This window comes from Argopecten irradians, chromosome 15 (assembly GCF_041381155.1).
Source record: "Argopecten irradians isolate NY chromosome 15, Ai_NY, whole genome shotgun sequence".
Lineage (NCBI taxonomy): Eukaryota > Metazoa > Mollusca > Bivalvia > Pectinida > Pectinidae > Argopecten > Argopecten irradians.
In genome coordinates, this window is record NC_091148.1 from 3,432,983 (window position 1) to 3,450,958 (window position 17,976).

The 17,976-nt window shown below is 35.8% G+C and overlaps 4 non-coding genes across 4 annotated transcripts; 1 reads left to right on the forward strand and 3 right to left on the reverse strand.

Annotated features, from left to right (window-relative positions):
* Positions 1-1,107: 1,107 nt before the first annotated feature.
* On the reverse strand, positions 1,108-1,179 carry Trnag-ucc (transfer RNA glycine (anticodon UCC)). Its single transcript has one exon. It is a non-coding gene; the product is annotated as a tRNA-Gly (tRNA).
* Positions 1,180-1,739: 560 nt separating this feature from the next.
* On the forward strand, positions 1,740-1,829 carry Trnay-gua (transfer RNA tyrosine (anticodon GUA)). Its single transcript is given in 2 exon segments — positions 1,740-1,776; positions 1,794-1,829. It is a non-coding gene; the product is annotated as a tRNA-Tyr (tRNA).
* Positions 1,830-2,143: 314 nt separating this feature from the next.
* Trnak-cuu (transfer RNA lysine (anticodon CUU)) lies at positions 2,144-2,216 on the reverse strand. Its single transcript has one exon. It is a non-coding gene; the product is annotated as a tRNA-Lys (tRNA).
* Positions 2,217-3,857: 1,641 nt separating this feature from the next.
* Positions 3,858-3,931, reverse strand: Trnag-ucc (transfer RNA glycine (anticodon UCC)). Its single transcript has one exon. It is a non-coding gene; the product is annotated as a tRNA-Gly (tRNA).
* Between the last annotated feature and the right edge of the window lie 14,045 nt (positions 3,932-17,976).

A 17,976-nucleotide genomic window follows, 5' to 3' on the forward strand; every position in this document is an offset into this window, starting at 1 on the left:
GTTTAGTCATTTGAGTAAATTTGTATCAAGTTCAATTGGAAATTGGAAACCGTATCTATTTCATAATTATGATGAAATGTCAATAATTTGCTATTTTCTGCTATGTACTTTAGAATAATGAGAAGGTTGATGTCGCGATATTTTGCATGTATACCCATTTCATTTAACCGTTGATATCAAAAACTGTTCTCTTAGAGGTTGATTATTTTATTGTTTATCTGGAGACTGTCTCGCAATAGAAAGTGTTTTAAAACCTGTTGAACGAAGTAAAATACATGCCCCTGGGACATTTCGATCCTGTGGTAGTAAAATTAGTAAACGTACATTTGTTTAAAGAAAATGCCTTTGGCATTTCAACTCGGAATGAGACGAAATGTATTCATTAGATGCAACCAATTAACGCATGCGTTAACATCAAAGCTGAGAAGTTCAGGTATGCGTTTGAAAGAGTGTCAAATTGTATGTCCTAATTACTCAATCAGACGCATCTGCACTTCCGGTTGTGCAAAGGTATTTTTAAATCAAAACAGATTGAAGATGGTCTATATCTCGTACCGTATTACGTTATTAAAACGTTTCTCAATGTAATCTAGTTGTAAAATGATCGACTTTAATTTTGTTTAAAGATGCTCCACCGCCGACCGAGCATAAATGATATTCATCATTTGAACAATAAAAGGTGTTTAATCGTATATATATATATATATATGTCTAATTAGCACAAAAATAATATAAAATGATTTCTTTACACGTTGGTCCATGCGCAATCAGTACTTCATTCCAGATAGGATATAGAGCCACGGAATTTGTTCGGGATGCAATTAATTATTTTTGTTATATATATTTTTTAACTTGAAGTTAAATTAGAAGCTTTAACTTTTCAGTGGTGGTAATGGTGTATGTAAGTAAGTGAAGACAAATACTAAATCGTCTGCTCCTGTTTTTGATAGTGAAAAATTACCATTTGTCAGCGGCGGCGCATCTTTAATATTTAACTTAAAGTTGCTAACAAAATGTAACTAAATATCAATATCAAACACAGAAGGGAATTCAGTAAGCTACTCGAAGATTCACTTTACTTAATTGATTACCACGAAAAAAATAAGGTGCGTCGGCCGGGAGTCGAACCCGGATCGACTGCTTGGAAGGCAACCATGCTAACCGTTACACCACCGACGCTGTTATTCGCATAAAATAGAAAACGTTCATCATGGTGAAATAATACGTATCAACTGATTCTTTGTTCCGGTTAATACCGAACCAAAAAATCTAAATATTTATAAGTTTGACGTGAGGAAAAGATGACAATAGCATCATTTGACATGCATGTTATTTACAAGAAAAACGATGACCATAGGGCACCACCCTGATGAACCCAACGTTCGGACAAATATGAGTTTACAAGCGGAGTATTAGTCCAGTGGTTACGTCACAATTACAATAATGACTCTAAAAATGGAAAGAATGACATTGAAACACCGAAGTTGATATGCATATCAACAACCAGCATCATTGTGATATGTTATCAAATACATGATCTCATTTGTTAATTAGATAACAATTAGTGTAAATGTTTACATTATATTCATTTACTCTGCCAGAAAAGAGTTATGTAAACTGATTTCCAAAGGAAGACGTCCAAATTGAAACTTCCTGATTCGCACAGTACAGTTCGTTCCCGAGGCATCTTGGAGACGACGAAGAACGTATAGATATCGTTGCATTGACGATAAACATAACCCGTGATAGCTCAGTTGGTAGAGCGGAGGACTGTAGTGGTTAAACTCAGAGCTATCCTTAGGTCGCTGGTTCGACTCCGGCTCGCGGGATTGTTTTATTTTCTCAACATTTTCTATTTTAAATTAGACATTTTAAGCACCAATTATTAGTACCTAACTCGTCTAATGAAAAGAACACAAATATTTGTTTTTTTGTTTCGGGCTAAGAAAACATAATAAACATAATAAACACATAACATAAAGGAATTGGTATAAAAAAAATTGATAATAAACAAATTCTTTAAGTTGAAGATTGTGGATTAAAGTCGCACAGTTGTTGAATATAATATAGAAGGATTTGTTGTAAGATGTGAACAACACAGTAGAACATCAGAAGTAACACGTTTACAGGGGGCAAAAATAAACGCCCAACGTGGGGCTCGAACCCACGACCCCGAGATTAAGAGTCTCGTGCTCTACCGACTGAGCTAGCCGGGCTGTTGTTTTCATTACATAACTGTCGAGTTCCTAACAAAGCAACATGACACAGTGTCAGAATCAGCTAAAAAGACAAACTAAAGTTGTTCACTTATTTTGACTTCTTGTGAAATATTCTACAATTTTGAAATGAAATGATCAAATAACAAACGTGTTTATAAACTATAAACATATAACCCATTGTTATACAAAAGTCTAAAATAGATTTGGTGCTCTTTCCCTTCGAATAGTCGAATCGAAAGAAAGTAAATGATTTGTGTCAGTCAAAAAGAGATTAGTTATTTTGTCTAATTTTAAAAATTCCTTTTATTCAGAGTTTAATATGACGTCCTGAATTTAAAGTTTGAGTTAACGGACTGGTGTGGAAACTCCCATCTAAGCTGAATAGTGGCAATTTAAACATGATACTCTATGAAAATGAATAGATTTGTTCTGATATTTCAATAGGATTTCTACTTCGAAAACTTTAACACTAAACGTAGAACCTAGTCGATTTAATATGAATATAGTTGGAAGCATTTGTTGGCGCCGAAAACAGTTTAGTCATTTGAGTAAATTTGTATCAAGTTCAATTGGAAATTGGAAACCGTATCTATTTCATAATTATGATGAAATGTCAATAATTTGCTATTTTCTGCTATGTACTTTAGAATAATGAGAAGGTTGATGTCGCGATATTTTGCATGTATACCCATTTCATTTAACCGTTGATATCAAAAACTGTTCTCTTAGAGGTTGATTATTTTATTGTTTATCTGGAGACTGTCTCGCAATAGAAAGTGTTTTAAAACCTGTTGAACGAAGTAAAATACATGCCCCTGGGACATTTCGATCCTGTGGTAGTAAAATTAGTAAACGTACATTTGTTTAAAGAAAATGCCTTTGGCATTTCAACTCGGAATGAGACGAAATGTATTCATTAGATGCAACCAATTAACGCATGCGTTAACATCAAAGCTGAGAAGTTCAGGTATGCGTTTGAAAGAGTGTCAAATTGTATGTCCTAATTACTCAATCAGACGCATCTGCACTTCCGGTTGTGCAAAGGTATTTTTAAATCAAAACAGATTGAAGATGGTCTATATCTCGTACCGTATTACGTTATTAAAACGTTTCTCAATGTAATCTAGTTGTAAAATGATCGACTTTAATTTTGTTTAAAGATGCTCCACCGCCGACCGAGCATAAATGATATTCATCATTTGAACAATAAAAGGTGTTTAATCGTATATATATATATATATATGTCTAATTAGCACAAAAATAATATAAAATGATTTCTTTACCCGTTGGTCCATGCGCAATCAGTACTTCATTCCAGATAGGATATAGAGCCACGGAATTTGTTCGGGATGCAATTAATTATTTTTGTTATATATTTTTAACTTGAAGTTAAATTAGAAGCTTTAACTTTTCAGTGGTGGTAATGGTGTATGTAAGTAAGTGAAGACAAATACTAAATCGTCTGCTCCTGTTTTTGATAGTGAAAAATTACCATTTGTCAGCGGCGGCGCATCTTTAATATTTAACTTAAAGTTGCTAACAAAATGTAACTAAATATCAATATCAAACACAGAAGGGAATTCAGTAAGCTACTCGAAGATTCACTTTACTTAATTGATTACCACGAAAAAAATAAGGTGCGTCGGCCGGGAGTCGAACCCGGATCGACTGCTTGGAAGGCAACCATGCTAACCGTTACACACCACCGACGCTGTTATTCGCATGAAATAGAAAACGTTCATGATGGTGAAATAATACGTATCAACTGATTCTTTGTTCCGGTTAATACCGAACCAAAAAATCTAAATATTTATAAGTTTGACGTGAGGAAAAGATGACAATAGCATCATTTGACATGCATGTTATTTACAAGAAAAACGATGACCATAGGGACACCACCCTGATGAACCCAACGTTCGGACAAATATGAGTTTACAAGCGGAGTATTAGTCCAGTGGTTACGTCACAATTACAATAATGACTCTAAAAATGGAAAGAATGACATTGAAACACCGAAGTTGATATGCATATCAACAACCAGCATCATTGTGATATGTTATCAAATACATGATCTCATTTGTTAATTAGATAACAATTAGTGTAAATGTTCACATTATATTCATTTACTCTGCCAGAAAAGAGTTATGTAAACTGATTTCCAAAGGAAGACGTCCAAATTGAAACTTCCTGATTCGCACAGTACAGTTCGTTCCCGAGGCATCTTGGAGACGACGAAGAACGTATAGATATCGTTGTATTGACGAAAAACATAACCCGTAGACGAAAAACATAACCCGTGATAGCTCAGTTGGTAGAGCGGAGGACTGTAGTGATGTTATATCTGAACTTTGTGGTGAGGGCGCTGTCTTTGCTTGTGTCCCTAAATCAGGGAATTTGTTTCAGGTGACCCTTGAGGGGCGTGCGGGTATCAACCTATTATTGGATGGCATTTTGATAGACGGCAGGAGATATGAGTGTAACGATGCTACACAGAAGTTTACACTGGTCAGTTTTATGCATTTACCTTCATATATTGATGATGAGGAAATAAAACAAAAACTTGAAAACATTGGTGTTGAACTGCTTTCCCCCATAAAACGTCGTTTCTACAAAGGAACTTACGTCGCGGACGGTACCCGATATGCGCGAGTAAAACTTCCCCAACCCTGAAGTCTCTACCATACACCATGAAATTCGGAAATGAGTACCATCGTGTAATCCATGACAATCAATTGAAGGTGTGCTCTATTTGTTATTCTGATGAACATTTATTCAAAGACTGCCCTCAGTTTGTTTGTTTCACCGGTGGTGGCCAGGGGCATTTCCGCAGAGCTTGTAAAACTAAATCGTGTGTTCGCTGCGGAGAGGTCAGGTACGCGTGTGATTGCGCGCGAGCAGTCAGGCATATCGATATACTCTGTGACCAATGTGGCAGGTATGATTGCTTGTGTTTTGACACGGGGGCCAACCAGATAGACACAGATTCTGTTATTGGTAGTGTTCATACTAGCGATGATATGTCTGTCGATAATAAGTCTGCTGGTGAGAAGGAGGATGGTGGAGATGATGTTGATGAAGAGAAGGTGGATGGTGGTGATGATGATGATGATCAGGATGAGTTTGGTGAAGATGATGGTGAGAGTACACTTACTTTGGAGGAACCGTCGGTAGTTGATACCGAGAGCTCTGCGATTCAGGGTAATGTATCGTGGAGTGAGGATGTTAGTGATGGCGCTGAATCAGTTAACGGTGCGTGTGCCGGAGCTACGTTCGATCATTCTCCCACGTATGGGGATGTGTTTCCTTTAAATGCCAGTGAACAGTCTCCAGGGGGGAAATTCTGGGATAAGGGGGAGACAGAGGAGGAGGTGGACGAAGTCGTGATTAGAGAAAAGCAGGAGTTAGGGAAAGAACACAATATTCTTAAAAGTAAAGTAGGGAAGTCTGGTGTAAGGAAACACAGAAAGAAGTCTAAAAAAGTTAAAAGTGTTTTGAAATGATCTCTGCGTTTTTGTTTTCTCTTCTAATGTTTACTTGTGTATCATTAAATGTGAACGGATTAAGAGATGTTGTTAAAATTAGAAATTTGTTTGAATATTGTCATTGTAATTATTATCAAGTAGTATTATTGCAAGAAACCTTTTGGGATGATATGTTTATTAATCAGATAAGTCACTTGTGGCAAGGCAAGATTATTTATAATAATAGTAATAACCAAAGAAAAGGTGTTGCTATTCTGATATCTAATAATTTGAAAGATGGTATAATTGATTTTGATGGTTATGATGGCAGAGTTTTAAGGGTTAAGATTAAAATAGATGATATTGAATGGAATATTGTTAATATATATGCACCTAATATTGTGAGTGACAAAAAGTTATTTTTTGATACATTAAAAAATTGGCTTGTACCTTATTCGGACAACCTGATTACAGGGGGTGATTTTAATACTACTCTTTCTGACCTTGACCGTACTGGCATTACTGTACATCAGGTAAATACAAGTGTAGCGGCATTGAAAAGTCTTATGTTCACATGTGGTGTGTATGATGTTTGGAGAAATAGAAATAAAAATTGTGCTGTTTTTTCGCGCAAGATGGTCAGTAATGGTAATTTATCACAAAGTCGCATTGATTATTTTTTGGTTTCAAATACACTTATTCCTTATATTCAGAATATTTACTATAACGATACTGCATTCAGTGATCATTGTTTTGTTGTAATGAGAATTGATTGTAATTGTGGTAGTAAGGGAAAAGGCATTTGGATTTTTAATAACTGTTTTCTGTTAGATGATTATTTTAATACTAAGATTAGGTCTATAATTGAATCTGCCAAGACGTGTCCTCTATACATGAGTGAGCCTAAGGTTTGGTGGGATAATTTGAAGTATAAAATAAAGAGATTTTCTCAAGTATATGGTAAGGACCGAAGTAAACAAAAGATGTGTGAATTTTATAGGATCCAGAATAGATTACAGAGTTTTTCCTGTGATATAGCCAATGGGAAATTATTTGATTGTAATAAGTATGATGAGTTAAAAGAGAGTTTAGAAAAAATTGAAAAAGAAAAGTGTAATGGGCCGTTTTAAGGTCAAAAGCGAAATGGGCAGTAGATGGTGATAAACATACAAATTATTTTTTTTTAAATTGGAGAAGTATAGGCAGAACTCTAATGCCATAAAGTGTCTACATGATAAAGATGGAAATGTTTTAACGTCATCTGAAGAGATGTCTCATGAAATATTTAGTTTTTATAATCAATTGTATAATTGTATTAAAACAGATGAATGTGATATTGAAAATGTTTTAACTTTTATTGACAAAAAGGTATCTAATGATGACAGAATCAAGTGCGATTCGCCTGTAACTGTTGATGAAATACACAAAGCCTTGTTTTCTATGTCTAAGTCTAAAAGTCCAGGCTTAGATGGTCTGACTGTTGAATTTTATTGCCATCTTTTTGATGATTTAAAATATATATTTCCTCATATTGTGCAAAGTATCTGGGAAGATAAAGAATTGACAAGAAGTATGAAACAAGGGGTAATTAATCTGGTTTATAAAAAGAGAGGTGATAAAACTTTGTTGAAAAATTGGAGGCCTATTAGCCTTTTAAACGTAGATTATAAAATTTTTGCCCGGGTTGTCAGACCGGCTTAAGTCTGTTTTACCTTCTATTATTTCTGATTTTCAGTCTTGCTGTGTGGTTGGGCGTGATATCGCGGATACTATTTTTTGTGTGTGTGATATTATTGATCTTACTACACAGGAAGATCGCGAGGGGTATATTCCAAAAATTGATCAAGAAAAGGCCTTTGATCGTGTAAGTCATTCATATTTGTTCAAAATTTTGGAAAAATTTGGTTTTGGTGGAAATTTTGTTGACTGGATTAAGATATTTTACACCAATATTTCTAGTTCTGTAAAATATAATGGCAATCTTACCAAATTTATATCCATTCGGAACTCGGTACGGCAGGGTTGTCCAATTTCTGCGATGTTATATGTTTTGGCGGCAGAACCTTTGGGAAATATGATTTTGAAATCTCCAGATGTTAATGGTATCACGGTTCCTAATACAAATTTTGAATCGGATGCGGATGATACTACTTTGACACTTGGAAATAAAATGTGTATTGAACATGTTTTCAAATTATTGGAAACTTATAGTAAGGGATCTGGTGCCAAAATAAATAAAGATAAGTCAGAAATTCTATGTGTTGGCCAAGGTAATATTTCGCCAAATGAGCTTGATAAGTTTCGAATAAAATTATGCGAAAATGTTATTTGTGTTCTTGGTGTGTATGTTGGTAAAGATTTACGTTTATGCAACGAAAAGAATTGGGATAATAAAGTTGCTAATATTAGTAATATTTTGAAAATGTGGTCCTAGAGACAGTTAACTATACAAGGGAGAGTTATTGTAATTAATTCATTGTTGATGTCTAGATGTTGGTATTGTCTAACGTCACATACAATACCTCTGGCAGCTATTACTGAAATTAAAAAACTATGTATTGATTTTTTGTGGCATAAAAGTGCGCATTTGGTCGCATATGATACTATAATTGGCAAAAGAAAAGATGGTGGTTTGAATATACCCGATATTGAATTAAAACTCAAAGCGTTTAGATTAAAATTTCTTTTTAGGTGGTTAGATACTTCTTGCAGAGCAGTCTGGAAATGTACGGGTCAGTATTTTTTTAAACAAAGTTCTGAATTTAAGTCTCGATTTTGAGGTTATTTATTGTAAGTTTCCTAATAGGTATCTTAGATCTTTACCCATTGTTTATCACGAAATGTTAAAGGCTTGGTATGTATTTCAGTCTGTTAACGAGGTCTTCTATAATGAGGACACCTTTTTTGTGTATGAACAGCCGTTGTTTTTCAACCCAATATTTTTGAACAATGACAAACCTATTTTTATTGAATGTTTCGCTAAAGCTGGTATAGTTAAGGTTAAACATTTGACTTTAGAAGTTGTATCTAAGTTCCTTCCCTGAAATGCAATACTTGATGTTATTAGGGATAGTAATCCTGATATTTCTAGTGATATGATTTTAAATTATAAAATTATCATGGACTCGATTCCTGCTAAATATAAAGATGCTATTTTGAGCAATGAACATACCAATATAAGAACTGACTGTAGACCTTTCGTTAAATATATGGATGGTAATGGGACTACTGTACAGCTCTATCCAAAAACTACCAAAGATATATATGGGTGTTTTATTCGCCGATTTTTCAGAAGACCAAAATCAACTGAATATTGGTCAAATGTTTTTAATAGCATGCGTCTACCACAAGTCTTTGCAATAATGTATTTGCCATTTTTACCATGTGATATTGTTGATGTTCACTATCGTATTGTTCATAATACTATATTTACCATGGAAAAGTTGAAGAAAATTGGCACTGTTAATAATGATCAATGTCTAGTTTGTAAAACTGATTCAGAAACTTTACAGCATTTGTTTCTGGATTGTTCAGAACTTTCCGAGTTTTTAGCTTATATCCAAACATTAACAAAGAAACTTTTTTCAAAGGCTGATCAGAATTACTTATCGGATATTTCTCTAGGAAGTCTTGTATTTCTGGGTTTCACAAGAAAGATCAAATTTACTAATCCGTATTTCATTAACTTCTTTTTTGGAGTAGTTCGTTTCTGCATATTTAAAAGGCGCAATTTAGTAGTTAGTGATATGTCAAAATTGAATTTGAAAACTTTCTTTAAGTATACAATTAGAAAATACTTTGATTATGTTAGACATTATTATCAAACGGCAAAGAAATATCAGTTGTTCAAAAAGTATATTGCTGTAGATAATACATTGTTAAAAGGTGGTGATATTTCTTTAAACTCTAATGATTTGAGTTCCTTTGTTTTAGATATCTAGTCAACACTGTTGTACTCATTGTCTTTGTATTATTTTTTCAAATGAAAAGAAATTGAATGTATGCGTTATAAAGTCTGTGATATATTGATTTCAAATGTTTATATTAAATGAAATGTGAGGAGCCTTCGGGGCCCCAACCCCGGGGGTCCTATTTGCTGGGAACATTAAAAGATTATTTTGAAAGATAAAAAAAAAAATAGCGGAGGACTGTAGTGGTTAGACTCTAAGCTATCCTTAGGTCGCTGGTTCGACTCCGGCTCACGGGATTGTTTTATTTTCTCAACATTTTCTATTTGATTGAATTATAATGTAAATATCGGTTAGCTTGTTATAATAATAATAAGAAGAAACGGAGCAAAAACAATATGTCCCCCCAACTTCGTTAGTGGGACATAATTATGTGTGTATGATGTATCAACTGATATCTCCTAAGTTACATAAGGACAGATAATGTAGAATTTATTGTATGATACAAAAAAAAATCAATTCCAAAATCTTAAAAATGATTAAGTTGTTTTTCAGTGAAAATATTGAAAGTAGAACCATTCATTAATGGAAACGTTTCAATCTTATCTTGTTCAATTCAGTCCATACAAAAAATATTTGTGTTTCCGGTAACCCGACCGACCCTGTAAAATCAGTGCCTTCTTAAAAACTTTTTATCAGTTTTGTCCTCAAGCAAACAAATAATAACCTAAATTTTGTTTGTTTTTGGACAAAATCAGGAATTTTGGTAAAAATTCTGTAAATTCAAGACACCAATAATTCCCTGGGAATCAAATCTATGGTTCATATAAGGTTAAATAAAGTTTATTTCAGTTTTTCACTACAAAAAACTGGGATGAAGAGATAAAATATTAAAAAAAAACTTCTTTATCGACCCTTCATTTTCAAAGGGTGTTACCGGAAACAAGAATGTTTTTTTTTGGCCTTATAACACATAACTTCTATTAAAGGGTACCCCATCTGTTTGATGCCACGCTCTGAATGACAATTCCTGGCAATGGTGTGGTAGATAAAGATGTGATTCCATATCTTGCTGCTGGGTACTCAATTCTATTGAAGCACAAGTATAACAATCTAAGTGCTTTTTATCGCATCTCAACCGTAATTACTATAAAGGGTGGTATTAATGAAAGGGTAATTGAGCATTTTATAAGCTTGTGTTTGTTGGTGAAAACACATTTCTTAAAACTTCAGGACATGGCTGCATTTCTGCTTCACCAAATAACCAGTGATCTTTTGCAATGGCTTTGTCCGGGAGAATTTCACTGTAATTAAGGTTGTAACAAGAAAATGAAATATCGTTATAAATCCTTCTTTTTTATCTCCATTTTTTTCGACAAAATAATTCACCCCACCCGGTCACATTATACTGACAACGGGCATAAGCACTTTTAGCCATGTCTAGAAAACTTTGAAAGTGTTTTAACACCAGAAGAGTTTTGTTCTACGTTTGAAGTTAAATTTAGATAGTTGAATAGATAGCTATTGTAGATAGTTTAGACAGTTGAATGCTGTTATCCAAGTTATGTTGCTGTTATATTTTAAGTGTTGCTGTTTGGTTTCAGTTGTTGCAGTTTGCTTTGTTACTGGAGGAAATAGCAAATGGTATGTGAATAGAATATTGAAAATATAGGTACTTTTGATATGTATACATTATATCCATTTTATGTTTAATTGTCATGAATAATGACAATTTAAATGAAACTGAACTACTTTTTATATACATTTATAACGATACAAATACATATATAAAAGGTTTGAAATCTATTTATAACGTAACTATATACATAACTTTATTATTTCAATCATGATTAAATTAAAAGGGGAAAAATCCAATTGATAACCATGCAAAAAAAGACAAACAGAAAGTACAAATTAGTACTAACTACATTTGTAACAGGACAAAGAAAAACTAATTCCAAATGAAGGTGAAATGAGAAAAGATTTGATAATAAAATAATAACTTTATATGCTCCTTGCTTTTGCTTTGCTTGATTAATTAACGTCCTACACAGCTATGGTCATCTAAGGACGGCCTCCCATGTATGCGGTGTGTTGCGTGTATGTTGTGCGAGGTGCGTGTTTTGGGAGACTGCGGTATGTTCATGTTGTGTCTTCTTGTATAGTGGAACTGTTGCCCTTTTTATAGTGCTATATCACTGGAGCATGCCGCCGAAGACACCAACCAACACACCCCACCCGGTCACATTATACTGACAACGGGCGAACCAGTCGTCCCACTCCCTGTATGCTGAGCGCTACGCAGGAGCAGAAACTACCACTTTTATAGACTTTGGTGTGTCTCGGCCAGGGGACAGAGCCCAGAGCCTTCCTCACAGGGGCGAACGCTCAACTCAAGGCCAAAAGTGAGGCGGTGCCAAGGGAGGCATTAGGAAAGATGAAGTCAGTTAGGAAGAAAGGAAAAGATAAGATCCTTAATTTAGTCGCCTTTTACGATCATGCAATATGGGCAGCAGGTACAATTCTAACTCCCTACCTGCAGGGCATTGCTCCTTGCTGTACTAATGTCAATTTTCCTTCTTTGAAATGTTTTATGTAGGGTCAAACAAGACTCGATCAAATGGGGCTGGTACTATCTCATGAGCGGAGATTGAAATTCCAAGACAGTGTGAACGAATCATCAAATAAATTACTTGTGTACCATCTTAAGAAGAACCCATTGATCACATGTTAATAGTCTAAGGATTTATATGTAAATTGTATGGTCCAGGGGAGAATTAAAGGTGTTTTGTTAGTCTGTAGTCTACATAAGGAATAACGTTTGACAACTTCACTAAACTAAACAAGAGGCCCAGAGGGCCTGTATCGCTCACCTGGTTTGTAATGTCAGGTCATGTTCTGAATATAGGTTCATTGTTTCTTTTCTGAAGGAATTTGAATATTTACCTCTTATTTCCCTATTGGGCCCCGCCCCTCCTGCCCCTGAGGGTCAGAGCCAAAATTTATACAAGTCCTGTTCCCCTTCCCCCAAGGATGTTTGTGGCCAAATTTGGTTACAATCAATGCAGAACTCTAGGACAAGTAGCAATTTATAGGATTTACCTCTATTTCCCCTATTGGGCCCCGCCCTTCCTGCCCCTTGTAATGTCTTCCTGTATAGTTTGTTTGTTTGTTTGTTTGATTAATTTACGTCCTATTAACAGCAATGCTCATGTAAGGACGGCCTCCCATGTATGCGGTGTGTTGCGTGTATGTTGTGCGAGGTGCGTGTTTCGGGAGACTGCGGTATATTCATGTTGTGTCTTCTTGTATAGTGGAACTTTTGCCTTTTTTATAGTGCTATATCACTGGAGCATGCCGCCGAAGACACTAAGCAACACACCCCACCCGGTCACATTATACTGACAACGGGCGAACCAGTCGTCCCACTCCCTTTTCGCTGAGCGCTAAGCAGGAGCAGAAACTACCACTTTTATAGACTTTGGTGTGTCTCGGTCAGGGGACAGAACCCAGAGTCTTCCTCACAGGGGCGTACGCTCAACTCATGGCCAAAAGTGAGGCGGTGTCAAGGGAGGCATTAGGAAAGTTACAGACAGTTAGGAAGAAGAGAAAAGATAAGATCCTAAATTTAGTCGCCTTTTACCATCATGCAATAGGGGCAGCAGGTACAATTCTAACGCCCTACCTGCAGGGATTGCACCAGATGGGTTTAATATAACTGTCCTTAAAGAGAAGAAACATACTGATAAACTCATTCCTTTTTTTAACTAATAACATAATCTGCCACAGTTACACACATATGAACACTGTACAAATTCAATTATCTAATGTACCATGACATGTAAGATTGTACTTTAAGCTAAGGGAATAAAAGGCACATTGAAAAATATAATATAATGCTCATCTCTGAGATAGATCCATTAAACAATGCATGGTACCACCATATTTGACATCTAGAGAAGTGGATGTGTCTTACACTGGCAAATTTGAATGTGGTTTTACAAAATGCATGTATAATGTCTAAGGAGCATCTCCTTAATCTGTAAAGTACAGGTGCAGGCAGTGTTATTATGATTATTTCCATGTCCATAAATGTATAGAACAATGATTTCTGGTGACTTAAATATTGTCTCTCTGGATCATAATGAGAGGTCATGCAGTTTCAAAATTTGACTGTAACCTGTGCTTTCTCAGAACTAGCAAAGTTTGATTTTAACATCATTGTCTTTTATTATACAGCTTCAAAACAATGGTCTATAGAAGAGCAAGGTGCAGTTCTGCGACATCTTGGACACTTGGTTATGCAAGGAAAGTTACCAGGGAAAATGCAGTGTGAGGAGATTAAGAAAAAGGAATTTAACATCTTACACACAAGAACTTGGCAGCAAGTTAAACATTTTATAAGAAAAAGTTTGTTTGTTTGATTAATTAACGTCCTATCAACAGCTATGGTCATGTAAGGCCGGCCTCCCATGTATGCGGTGCGCTGCGTGTATGTTGTGCTGGGTGTGTGTTTTGGGAGACTGCGGTATATTCATGTTGTGTCTTCTTGTATAGTGGAACTGTTGCCTTTTTTATAGTGCTATATCACTGAAACATGTCGCCGAAGACACCAAGCAACACATCTTACCCGGTCACATTATACTGACAACGGGCGAACCAGTCGTCCCGCTCCCGGTATGCTGAGCGCTAAGCAGGAGCAGAAACTACCACTTTTATAGACTTTGGTGTGTCTTGGCCAGGGGACAGAACCCAAAGCCTTCCTCACAGGGGCGAACGTTCAACTCAAGGCCAAAAGTGCCAAGGGAGGCATTAGGAAAGATAAAGTCAGCTAGGAAGAAGAGAAAAGATAAGATCCTAAATTTAGTCGCCTTTTACGATCATGCAATGGGGGCAGCAGGTACAATTCGAACGCCCTACCTGCAGGGCTCTGACCATTATGAGACGATTTAGGGGTCTAGATAAAAACAAATAATCGGTAATATCCGTATTCTACATATACGCAAGTGTACTATGAAGAATATAACAGGAAATTAACGAGTAAGCAAATTGGCGAGCATTGTGGTGTTTTGATGGTTCGGGGGAAACCACCGGGAAAAATATTACGATTTAGAATGGCTGAGATGCGAGTTTCACGATGTATTTTGATGATTTTGCGAGCGGCGAAGGCCCGATATTTTGGTGTTTGGGGGTCCGAAGGTCTCCCCAGAAGGAAAAAATACAACTTTTTACAATGGTTGTTATGAGTTTTACGCATGATGTATTTTGATCATTTTAAAGCGTTCTTAACATCTTATTTTTTCGATTTTAAATTACCTGCATTTATATAATGATAATATTGTGAATGTCGTCATATCATTATGCAACCCTGCTCGACAAAAAAATATAATAATGAATTAATTGTCTTGTTAAGACTTATACACATTTTTTGAATTACATGTAATAGAATCCCTGAAAGGAAGTATGAAAACTGTGCAGGAGGACGCTTTTTTTTCTTTTAAATGCTCAGAACATTTCAGTTGACTAAAATGGGGGGCAAAGACACAACAGATAAATTAATGTTTTTTCTTTAAATCTGCGTGTATTTTTTTATGTCTCCGTATGTTTGTAACGGATGATTTTTTCATCAAAACGTAGGTCTAAAGAGGTGGGCCGCAATAATTGTCCATTTTCACTACGATCTTATTTTGCACATAAAATTACACACATGCACAGTCGTATTACTCCAGGGTGGACTGAATAGGAAAGTAATACTTGCTTACCCCCTCACATGATACTCCACATGATATATGTACTCGACATTAACCCTTTACCACATGTACATGTAAGCGCCTTTGGACGCCTTTACCCCTTGCCCCATGTAATCGACTTTGGACGCCCCCGCACCATCTCAATGTAAGCGCCTCTGGACGCCATTTTGACTATCAATGTTTTCCTAGCTTCGTGTCACGTGATGAAAGCGCCACCTGTCTTCAGGTTTTACAATCTAATAATAGACGTGACCAAATTTCTAACCAATCAAAATTCGGCACAGTGTTACTATATAAAACTCTGAATAAATTAACCGAGAAAATCACACACGTGTTCACTGCTTCAATCATGTTAACGGGGACGCCATCATGGCTTCTGTTGTTGATATTACGGCAGATATTTGTAATTATAAGAACAATGTCATGATATTTAAATATCACAGGCATAAAAGCATATAATCTGACAATACTATCGCCATTACCTGACGCCGTGTTGGAATGGACTGGCGAGTTTACAGCCGTGAGTGATGACAATTTTGTTAAAAACTTGTTGTCAAAACTTCAATAAACCTTATACTTCATTTAAAGTTGATAGATTATTTTCGTGTATTATTCAACTTCAAATAATGTACAAACATCCCACAACAAACACACTACCCGGAATGATAGAAAGTGAAAGTAGCGGTGAACGGGTCGTGAACCGGCACGGACAAAGCAGAAATAACCGTGTTTTTCAGTGCAAATATATTGACTGAGCCATGATTCAGATATATATTAGTTTGTTTACGACATTTCAAGTAATTTGTGCAAATTTTTTTCCATAAAAGTTATAAAAAAATCGGCAATATTTTGAGTATTTCCGACAGAGAAAATCGACCATTTTCTGACCTGTAAACATTTTTAATAATTTTTGAAGTTCTCATATCGAATAATATGTAGAAATGATAGCATCACTGTGTAGTTTCATTCATTTTAAAGCAACTCTATTACCAAAACCTTTCTCAAAAATAAACATGAAAGTAAATAAATCCAACTTTAAAAACGTATTATCAATCCAGATTGAAAACTTCAAAAAGTGCCATTGAGATGGTGCATACACTTGTCATTATGTAGGGGATAAACACGTTACCCAATAAGTCGAAATATAACATATTTCTCCCCGTGTGTATATCCGTAAGTACTAAGACCTGTGGCTAAAATCCACATGCATGTTAACAGTTCCGCGATCGGCACACCGGCTTCCGCTAGTTGATGACGTCACAACTCAAGGGAGGCAAGTCATAGAAAAAAATCTGTCGTCAAAAAGATGTGAAGATTGATTTCATTGATTTTACCATTTAGAGACAAAATATAAGCAAATATCAAACTAATATACGTTTTATTACAAATGTTTCTAGCGTATTATCTCATTTTCCATGTCCCTTCTGTTTTTATCACCTTTAAGAAGAGAAAAGATAAGATCCTAAATTTAGTCGCCTTTTACGATATTACGGGCAGCAGGTGTAGAGGGATTCTTCTGTCCTGACTGTGGAGATAATCCAGACACATTCGTTTTAGATGCCACATCAGTTTCACTCAGGAAGGAACTTGCATTCTGGATTCTACTATGCCAAAATGAATCAAAACTCCTAAAACCACCTTCTGCAAAAGTATTAGTGAATGTATTTCTTCCAACGTTTAGCAATATCACCTGAATATGGTCATGATTTACATTTCTTTTTCATAGTTTGTTTGAAACAGCCAGGGTCATGTAAGGACGGCCTTCCATGTGCATGGTGCGTTATTTTGGAATAGTGGAACTCTTGTCCTTTTTTAAGTGTTATATTCTTGAGGTATGCTGCCGAAGATAACAAGCAGCACATCCCCGCCCGCTAACTTCATATCGACAACGGGCGAACTAGTCAAGTCGGTAGGACATGGATTTGCTCTGCTAGATAGCCATCAAGAAAAAAATAGGAAACTGAATTGAGTGGATCTGATGATGTGTCGACAAAGGGATATATCGAGGCATGAGGGGAGAAAATCATAAGCAGGAAATTAAGGATTTAGTTCTTTAGTCATTACATTTGCGTCCAATTAACATCCTCAATTATGTTAAGATGGCTTCCCGTGTATGCGGTGTGTTGAGTGTATGAAGTGCGGGAGTGTGTTTTTGGAGACTGCTGAATATTTGTATAATCCCCAACTACTTGTTTAAACATTGCTAAAGCTGTGAAACTTGTAAAATTAACGTCCATGGCCATGTAAGGACTTTTTTTGTAGACTTTAGGAAGACTGCGGTATCTTTGTGTAGTGTCGCGGGGTGAGACAGAGTTCGACAAGGTTATACCGGAAGTACTCACATAACTGTCCTGTGCCAGCTAAGGGTTGATCCCGAATCGCGCATGATCGCTCTCTTTTTATACTAAGTTCAGCGCGCCAAGACGTGTATGAAGATACGTCTATGCTTTCAGTCAGAGACAGTTTCCTCTACTTAGTAAGGAAGTGACAGTACCTTTACATAAGTGAAATCACATATTGTCTGCTACACTGACCACGTGGATTATATACAAGGTAACTAGTAATCCTGTTAAGGTCACCGGTTCACTTTATTTGTGTTGTGTCTTCTGGAATTCTTACTCTTTTTATTTTGATTTAT